The sequence below is a fragment of the Amblyomma americanum genome, chromosome 7, assembly GCF_052857255.1.
Source record: "Amblyomma americanum isolate KBUSLIRL-KWMA chromosome 7, ASM5285725v1, whole genome shotgun sequence".
NCBI lineage: Eukaryota > Metazoa > Arthropoda > Arachnida > Ixodida > Ixodidae > Amblyomma > Amblyomma americanum.
In genome coordinates this window covers 23,368,944-23,378,625 of record NC_135503.1, presented here as the reverse complement: position 1 = coordinate 23,378,625, position 9,682 = coordinate 23,368,944, and the positions used below count along the sequence as shown (strand labels likewise).

Genomic DNA, 9,682 nt, shown 5'->3' with positions numbered 1-9,682 from the left:
GACTCCATTGCTGGCCTGTCTGGCCAGAACACGGAGAGCGTCGAGATTGCCCAATGGTGCGGCTCCACTCAGGGATGCCCGACCACCCACAAACGCAACAGGCTCCGACCGCCAGAGACAGGACAACCTAACCCGGGGTCAGCTACCTCGGGCTCCTCCACGACTTTCAGGGTTCGTTTCGGACCTGCCAGCTACTCGCCGCCGAGTGCTTTTCGCGGTTTTTCAGGCTCCGGATAAGGATATACAGGCACCCTAGGAGAAACTGCATCGAAGCGCCACCTATCAACGCAAGAAAGAAGCACCTGGCACTCCGCGCGCAACGAGTGTACTCTCCGCCGAGCCTACAGTGACTCTCGCCGAGCCCCTCCCTTTTGCTGCTGTTCATATATATAATTATAATTGGTTTTTTGGGGAAAGTAAATGGCGCAGTATCGGTCTCATATGTCGTTGGACACCTGAACCGCGCCGTACGGGAAGGGATAAAGGAGGGAGCGAGAGAAGAAAGGAAAAAAAGAGGTGCCGTAGTGGGGGGCTCCGGAATAATTTCGACCACCTGGGGATCTTTAACGTGCACTGACATCGCACAGCACACGGGCGCCTTAGCGTTTTGCCTCCATAAAAACACAGCCGCCGCGGTCGGGTTCGAACCCGGGAACTCCGGATCAGTAGCCGAGCGCCTAACCACTGAGCCACCGCGGCGGGTACGCTGCAGTTCTGGCGTTATCAGTTCTGGAAAGATGCTGAACTGTTTCGGACAACATCGCCGGGTATCGCCTTCCTCCAAGCGGATTATACCTGCGGGTACAATTCCGGGGCATTATGACTCGCTAATAGGTGTAAAAAGGGTGTTCGCTTGTACTCGTGTTAGCACCCTTCAAAAATGAAAGAGGGAAAGAGGAAAAGCGGGGAGGTTAAGCAGTAGGGTGCTCCGTTTGGGTACCGTGAGCTCATGAAAAAAGAAGGGGGGGCGTAAAATAAAAAGAGAAAAAGAGATATGTGGTGTGAAAGTCGCAGGCCACTACGCCAGTGGCCTCCGCACTGCGAGAGCCACAGTGCGCTGCGGCCTCAAGAAAAAACAGCACTCGTCGCCAAACACAGGGAATCCCCACAGCCTGGAAGTTCCATTGTGAAGCAAGACTACTTACCTCCCCAGGGTGTTAGTCCTGGGAAAGCGTTACAGCTTTAAGGATGTACAAATTTTTAGAGTTAAAAATAAGAAACGAGGAAATCTTAGCGCTCTGAAGAAAGAAATTTATCGCCAGGGTGGAAGGGGCAGATTTAAAAAAAAAAGACGGCTAACCTACCCTCCCAACAAACATTTTTTTAGAAAAATTCCCGGAAATGCATGGTGCAAATATTACAGCCACCCACTACGAACCTACCGCTCTTTACAAGGTTTCTCCTTAAACCCGACCATGAGATTCAATTAGCATGAGGTGACACAGGATTACGGTGAAATGCTCAAGAGCGCGAGAGGTCGAACACTGATAGAACACGGAATATAGTAAGCGCAGAATAAACGAATGCTGCGTCTTCCCCGCCACCAAGTGCTTGTTGTAAATTGCAAGAAGAGAGTGATAACTGGGATATAATAGGAAAAGGTCAAAGTAAGTAGTCATTGCTACTGTAGTGAACACCTTGAGCTTAACGGTCGCCACACCAGGTGATGCTGATCCCACCGCGATCTGAATGCGCTTCCGTCCGTGAAGATTACTCCGCCTCACTCGCTCACGCCTCACTCTGCATGCGCTTGAGCAGCCACACACACCTGGAGGCCATGCCTCTCGCAGTTGCCGCCGAATTGCTCTCACGTTGGCATCTATGTTCAGTGTGTCCCAGATTTCCTGGGCGCTCAGAAACGGGTCTGCGACTGCTGCTGCGATTATTATTCGGTCTTCTTCCACATACGTGCAACGGCTTCCGCCTGAATGTGGAGCATCTCCTAATACATCATGTTCGTCCCGATAGGCTTGTACTTCTCTGTTCACTGCTGGCATTGAAAGTCTTGTTATCCAACTTCTCTCTTTGGAAGTTCCCTGTATCGACAAGTTAATTATTAGCCTTCGAGCTTCTAAAGACGATCTCGCCGGCATTTCTCTCTGCCTGTCGCACCAATACTTCTGCGTCTTCTCTCCCCGCAGAAAGTTCGACGTGGTCTGAAGTGGGCCCCGATTTTAGAACCTCATATCAGCGCCTACGGTGAGCTGATGCTTTTGCATTTTAACGCTACAGCGTTAACGGCCCCGTGTCGCAGAAAAGCCGGTGTCGGCGGCGGCGTTGGCCGTGAGCGAAAAATACCTCCTCCTCTTCCTCCTCCTCCTCGCAATGTACGCCACTGCCCCAACAGATAGCGCGCGACGGCAGCGCTTCCCGCTCGTCTCGTTCGGGCGCAGTGGGGCCGTGCGGGCACGCAGGAATCACGCGGTGAGCGGCGAACAACGCAGCGCACATCCAAAGCGTGTTCACAACGAAGCTTGCGGCTTGCTGCTGCCCGTTCGTTCGGCGCGGAAGCTATGCTGGCGTTCGTGGCATCGGGTTTGTCGAGGACGATGTGCCGACGAACTACTACTGCAACTTGAGTCCCGCGCGTTTCGCAAGGCGCCTGGCAGCGCTTCTAAGTGGTTTGCCGCTCCGCGCGTCCGTTTCACTGTACGTAGCAGAGCGATTTGTCTAACGGGCAAGGCGCCGCGCTGAACGGGCTATGGCGTTATACAGAAAGGATCACTGGTCACGTTCTGTCTTGGCATGACAGTGTGCAATCGAATGAGCTGCGAAGTGATGGCCGCATGGCCCTAACAGGGCAAGATAACACGCGGTGCTGGACTAGACGGCCGTCTTCCACCCGTTATCAGCTCGAGGCGCTCCTTGACAAGAGTGATGCAGCGCCTGCTGTCGTCAGCAGAATATCATCTACGCTGCGTCGCTGCTAGGCCTGCGGTAAAAGGTGGGTCTGCGCCGCCGCCGCCCTCTCTCCGCGTCCAGGCACGGTTCCTGACGGTATTGCTGGGCAGCGCACATCAATAGCAGTAGTTCATCTTCTGTGACCGTTACTGCGCTCCTTATTAGTCTGGCCGCACCTGTAAAAGACAACTGCGCTCTTCCGGATTTTTTTGGAAAGCCTGGCAAGACTAATTTATACTACTAAAAATACAGACTCCACAAAGGTGCAGCCTAATCACAAAAAAATTTCTGCGCCGAACAACCTGTCAAAACCGAAGCCGCCGCAGTGGCTAAGTGGTTACGGCGCTCGGCTGCTAACCCGAAAGACGCGGGTTCGATCCCGGCCGCGGCAATCGAAATTCGATGGAGGCGGAATTCTAGAAGCATGTGGGCTGTGCGATGTCAATGCACGTTAAAAAACCCCAGGTGGTCAAAATTTCCGGAGCCCTTCACTACGGTGTCTCTCATAGCCTGAGTCGCTTTGGGACGTTAAACCCCCATAAACAAACTAAACCAACCTGTCAAAACTGGAACAAAAGAAAAAGATGCAACAACGGCAATTTTATTGCCAGCGTTTCAATCAGTGTTGCATGCCTGCATACTTAATAGTTGTTGCGACTGAAGGAAAGATGAAAAGGAAAATGCACGGGCCTGCCCACTGGCTCAAGCTGAGCCACAACCACTGTCACGTGCCGACAGTAGGAGAGTTAAAATAGATATGAGAGGAAAGATGGAAAAAAAGGACGCGCGTCGCAAAAACCGCGTCATCTGAAACGACGACGACGGTTTAGCAACAGATACCCCCTCCTCCCGGTGACAAGGAGCCCTCGCCACATTTGCGAGTGCTCCTAGACCCAAGCGCCCTAGGGTCAGGAAGCCACCTCTCCCTATGCCTATTATTCCATACTTCACAGTGGGCTCCGCGGGTGTTTCTTCATCTGCCTTTTTCTCTTTCCTTTTTTTTGGGGTGGGGGGGGGGGGGGCAATTTGAACACTGTGCTGAAATGAACCATCAATATCAAGGAGCTTTGCGCATTTTTAAAAGCTTTTGTTGTTCCTTTCAAACGTAAAAAATTGGTTTTTGAGGAAAGGAAATGGAGCAGTAATTGTCTCATATCGACGGACACCAGAACCGCGCCGTAAGGGAAGGGATAAAGGAGGGAGTGAAAGAATAAAGGAAGAAAGAGGTGCCGTAGTGGAGTGCTCCGGAATAATTTCGACCACCTGGGTATTTTTAACGTGTATACCCGCCGCGGTGGCTCAGTGGTTAGAGCGCTCGGCTACTGATCCGGAGTTCCCTGGTTCGAACCTGACCGCGGCGGCTGCGTTTCGATGGAGGCGAAACGCTAAGGCGCCCGTGTGCTGTGCGATGCCATTACACGTTAAAGATCCTCGGGTGGTCGAGATTATTCCGGAGCCCTCCACTTCGGCACCTCTTTCTTCCTTTCGTCTTTCACTCCCTCCTTTATCTCTTCCCTTACGGCGCGGTTCAGGTATCCGCCGATATGTGCGACAGATACTGAGCCATTTTCTTCCCCAAAACCAACGTGCCCCGCCGCGGTGGCTCAGTGGTTAGTGCGCTCGGCTACTGATCCGGAGTTCCCTGGTTCGAACCCGACCGCGGCGGCCGCGTTTCGATAGAGGTGAAACGCATAGGCGCCCGTGTGTTGTGCGACGCCATTACACGTTAAAGATCCTCAGGTGGTCGAGATTATTCCGGAGCCCTCCACTTCGGCACCTCTTTCTTCCTTTCGTCTTTCACTCCCTGCTTTATCTCTTCCCTTACGGCGCGGTTCAGGTGTCCGCCGTTATGTGAGACAGATACCGAGCCATTTCCTTCCCCAAAACCAATTTTCATTTTCATTTCAACTTTAACTTGCACTGACATCGCAAAGCACACGGGCGCCTTTTCTGTATCGCCTCCATCACAGCGCGGCTCAGTAACCGTGCGCCCTAACCACTGAGCCACCGCGGCGGGTAATAACCAACCACAAAATAGCCCACGACACGACACGACGGAAGAACAAGTCAGCCGCATTTTAGGGGAATCAAAACCAGGGCATTTGGCCCTGGTTGGCGGCTCAGTAACCGTGCGCCTTAACCACTAAGCCACCGCGGCCGGTAATAACCAATCACAAAATAGCTCACGCAACGACACGACACGACGAAGGAACGAATCAGCCACATTTTAAGGGAATCGAACCAGGGCATTTGACGGCGCGGTTGAGGTGTCCGCCGATATGTGAGACAGATACTGCGTCATTTTGTTTCCCCAAGAAGCCAGTTATTGTTATTAGATACTGTGCCATTTTCTTTTCCCAAAAGCCAATTTCAAACTGGACACATTTCTTTTTGTGCAAATAGTTTGTATATACTACTCCTCCCCCTATCCTCTCTTCCTGTCCCCTCACCTCTTTCATTTCATTTCTCCATTCTGCCTGCTATCCGCTGCCCCAGCTCAGCTGCTTCAGTATCGATGGCAGATGCCGGGGCTAGCAAAAAATATTTTTTGTTAGCCACCACCATTTTAACGCGAAAGCCTTTTTTGGCTCATGAGTGGCGTGGACGAAAGTTGTAGGCGGAAGTTGTCCGCACCAACTGTCAATCATAGGTTGTGTGGTAAATAAAACAAAAATGTAAAAGCTGATTAAGCAACAGTTCTTCAGCAACGTATATGTAATGAAATAAACCAGAAAATAAAATAATAAAAACGAAAGGTAGAAATAATAAATTAACCATAAAAATGAAAACAAATAAAACTAAAATAGAAAATGGATGAAAAAGAAAAAAGTAAAAAATAAGAAAATAACAGGAAATAATAGACAAGAAATTGAAGGACGCTTAAGCTTCGTCTTTAAGACTGGGACGCGACAGCGTGTTGCAGAGTTGGCAAGGAGCCCACGGAACGCCGTCGCCCGTTCGGCGCGAAGCCTTGCCCGTTGGACAACTTAAGGAAAGGAAATGACGCCTGTCTCACATATCTCGGTGGACACCCGTACCGCGCCGTAAGGGAGGGATTATTTCCGACGCGCGGTGCCGGCAACTACAACTACTGCTACTACTATGACGCTGACGGCTTTTCGACCGAACAAGCTGCGTACGCTGTCGCATAAAATAAAAAATGAAGGGAGAATGACAAGGAAAGGCTTTCGCATTTGTGCTCTTAAGCAGACTTAAGTACAATCCTGTAATATTTTAGTATTTCTTTATCTATTCTCCTTCTCTGCTGCGTTTTTGTTTGTATCCTACGCTAGCCATAGACCCAGAACTAGCCAATAGCTATGGGTCCAGCAATTCGAATATGTTTTGCAAGTCATGAAATTAGTAAACAGTGAATGAACAAAAAAAAAATATGCCGCCACCGTCAGGAAGACGTTGACATAACGAGCGTTATCTGTTTGGTAGTGCCATCTATCCTCCATGCGTTGCATTACGACGTGATTAGGCTACTTTTCCATACCTCATGGCGAGCGGGCGCCTACCACCTCGAGGTCGTATATTATTGACTAATTTGGGCCGAAAAAGTTTTTGAACTCTTTGGAGGGCCATTTTTCATTACCTCAAGGCGGTAGGTGCCCGGTCGCCATGCGGTATGAAATTGTGAGCTGCTGAGTGCTGACGTCACGGCCGCCATGTTAAGCGTCACCATAAATAAATATTAACCTGATTAGGCGATACCTAGGGTCTAACATGTTCTACTCATCGAGCCCGTTACGAATAATCCATTAATTAGATCATGACGCTATCGTTTAATTATGAGCAACTAAATATATGCCTAACCATAACTAAATATTAACATCATTTGTTAATTTTGGTATCTGACGTGTTCTACTCATCTAGAGGATTCCAAATATATGTTTCGTTTTATTATGATCTCATTAATTACTCAGTTATAAGCGATTAAACATAGCCACGTGACAAATTAGTTATGACGTCACAAAAGCAGTAACCACAAATCACTAATTCGATATACTAATGACGTCACCAATTCGGTTGCTATATTGTTTTACCATGGGACCGCCATCTTGAATTCCTCGGACTACGAAAATTTCCCGCCGAAGGGAGGTGGTAGCAGACTCCCAGAAATCGAGAATTGTGATAAATAAGAGCTAACGCCCTTAAAAATTGAACCTTCGTTGGATACTAGCAATGGTGTTATGAGCAGGATAATGTGATATCATGGAGAAAATGCACCACTAGTAGATCTAATTGTTAGGTTCCAGTGTGTCCATATCGCGTGCTGACTGACTGATGTTGTCGAGGCATGTTCAATGTTTATTTTTTTCCACAAGCCTTGAGCATTATGTCGTATATTAGTTCTGCTTGCTTCGCAGGAAAATTTTTAGCATTTGTGTTTTTTAAGGTTCTTTCTTCCATATCTCAATATTGCAAGGTGAACATGGACATATTAGTTAAATGTTTGATGTAAATAATTCTCTATATCGGGTACTATAAAATCTTGGTGATAAACAGTCTCTAGCATCATACACGAGATTAGGGGAATGTTATGTAATGGTTCATACTTCCCCTTGTCAGTTATCTAGCGAAAACTATAGGAAGTACCTTAAACATATACGTTAACACATGCTGCTGGTGCGCTCGAGTATGCGCCCTAGAATTCACCACATATTTCTTATACGCAACATGTGAGAAAATTTCAAACGCAAAAGCTTGCTCCGTAACATTATAAAGCGATATTGTTAAAGGTCCCAAGTTCGGCGGAAAACATGGCGTCGGCGTCGTTCTGACTGGAACATCCTGATTTGTCAAGGCGCTAGTGACGCAAAAAGCAGTTTCGCTATAAAAAAATGCTGGTTCAGCTACGGGTCCTATTTGGATCAAAGATATTAAACTTATTTTTGGGATGTGGCGTAGTGCTTGAAGCTTGTTTCACCTCCGCCACGGGTTGGCCCGGTATTGCACTGCCTCCGGGATCGGCCCGGGCATATTAGCGCGCGTCTTTTCTTTCACTCTTTGCTCTCCTCATTCAACTCTCCTACTTTCAGCACGTGGCAGCGATTGTGGCTCAGCTTCAGTCAGTGCACATTCCTTTTCATTCTTCCTGTTAACAACAGCAAGCAAGCAAGCGGAATCGAACCGCACCTCTACACGACTGAGGAGCTTTCGTTCATTAGGATACATAAAGGTCTTGTACAAGTACCTCACAGTAAGCGAATTACGTTACAGGAACACTTAAGTAATTGTGGTCACTAATTGGCGTCAGAAGTTAATACGAACGAGGATGTGTAACAAAAAAGTATGTGGTAATAAGCGTGTCGACACCCGCGAAAGAGTTCGCCAGGGAAAAGCAAGCGACCGTAGGGACCCTTTTACAAAAATGCGCCATACTCTCAAGGTGAACTTAAGTGTCCCCCAAGTTTTTAGCCGCATCCGCACTTACCGTTCTTTGTCGCAGTGGGTTCCTTCTTGTCGAGGGTGGAGGAAAATGGAGCGAGGAAGCGAAGCCGCGGCGGTCCGCTACTTGCCACGCGATGGCCGGCTGACGAGCGTAGCGCACGCTGGGCAGCAAACACACGGCTGGTGATAGGCGGCGCATGTAAGCGACAGATGGGGGCGGGAGATAGTGCGAAAGCGATCCCTGAAAGGCTGAACCCTGGTTGGCAGCGAAAAATGCACAGTCATCCACAACGCGGGCATAGCAGCGCCCAGTCTTCGGATCGGTTGCCATGGTTACAGGCACGTGACTACTTGCTTCGGGGCCAGGCGCTACCCGGTGCGCTGTCGCGTTCGCCGATCAAGAGGTTGTACTGTAAGCCCTTCACTGGCGTGCGCCTGTCTCGAGAAGAGCGACTCAGCGCCGGCCTCGACAACGGGAGTGCTTCGTGAGGGGGCACTCTCATGCAGTTTGGCCTAAAGTCACTGGAACGGGAAAAGTACCGCATTCGTTTCCTCTCCCCGCCGCGCCGGCCGGCCAGCGCGCGCGCGTTCCCGATTCGTTCTCCGCGGTGACGCGGTCATTCCCCACCATAAATGGTCCGCTCACTTCTTTCTCGCGGCCGCCGGCACACAGATAATCCGGAGCATTACGTAGCACTTGCTCTTATGGGCAGAGATAAGCGTGCACAGCAAGCGGCGCCGGACCAAATATGGCGGCTGGTTGCGGTACTTTTCCCGTTCCAGTGACTTTAGGCCAAACTAAAGTCACTGGAATGGGAAAAGTACCGCAACCATCACCGGAGCCGCCATATTTGGTCCAGCGCCGCTGAGGCGACGGCCGCGCGCAGTCTCTGCGCAGGCATGAATTGCACAAGCGTCACTACGCGACTGGATAGGATAGGATAGGAAAACTTTAATTGAATCATATTTAGGCGATCAGAAGTCTTCTTGCTTGCTTCGCGTGTCCCTGTCTTCACGCTGCGCTGCAGGGAAGGCTGGAAATGCTGTGCACGCTTATCTCTGCCCATAAGAGCAAGTGCTACGTAATGCTCCGGATTATCTGTGTGCCGGCGGCCGCGAGAAAGAACCGAGCGGACCATTTATGGCGGGGAATGACCGCGTCACCGCGGAGAACGAATCGGGAACGCGCGCGCGCTGGCCGGCCGGCGCGGCGGCGAGAGAAAACGAATGCGGTACTTTTCCCGTTCCAGTGACATTAGTTTCGCCTAGAGTCACTAGATAAACTCATCCAGTGACTCTAGTTTGGCTCGGTTCGGCAGGCGTTGGCGGGTGTCTCTCAATTTTGCTCCCGATATTATATGCTGCCTCCAGAAGAAAAATCCCG

At 50.0% G+C, this 9,682-nt stretch overlaps 1 pseudogene; it reads left to right on the top strand.

The window, feature by feature from the left end:
- Positions 1-7,760: 7,760 nt before the first annotated feature.
- LOC144099655 (U2 spliceosomal RNA) lies at positions 7,761-7,888 on the top strand (annotated as a pseudogene).
- Positions 7,889-9,682: the final 1,794 nt, after the last annotated feature.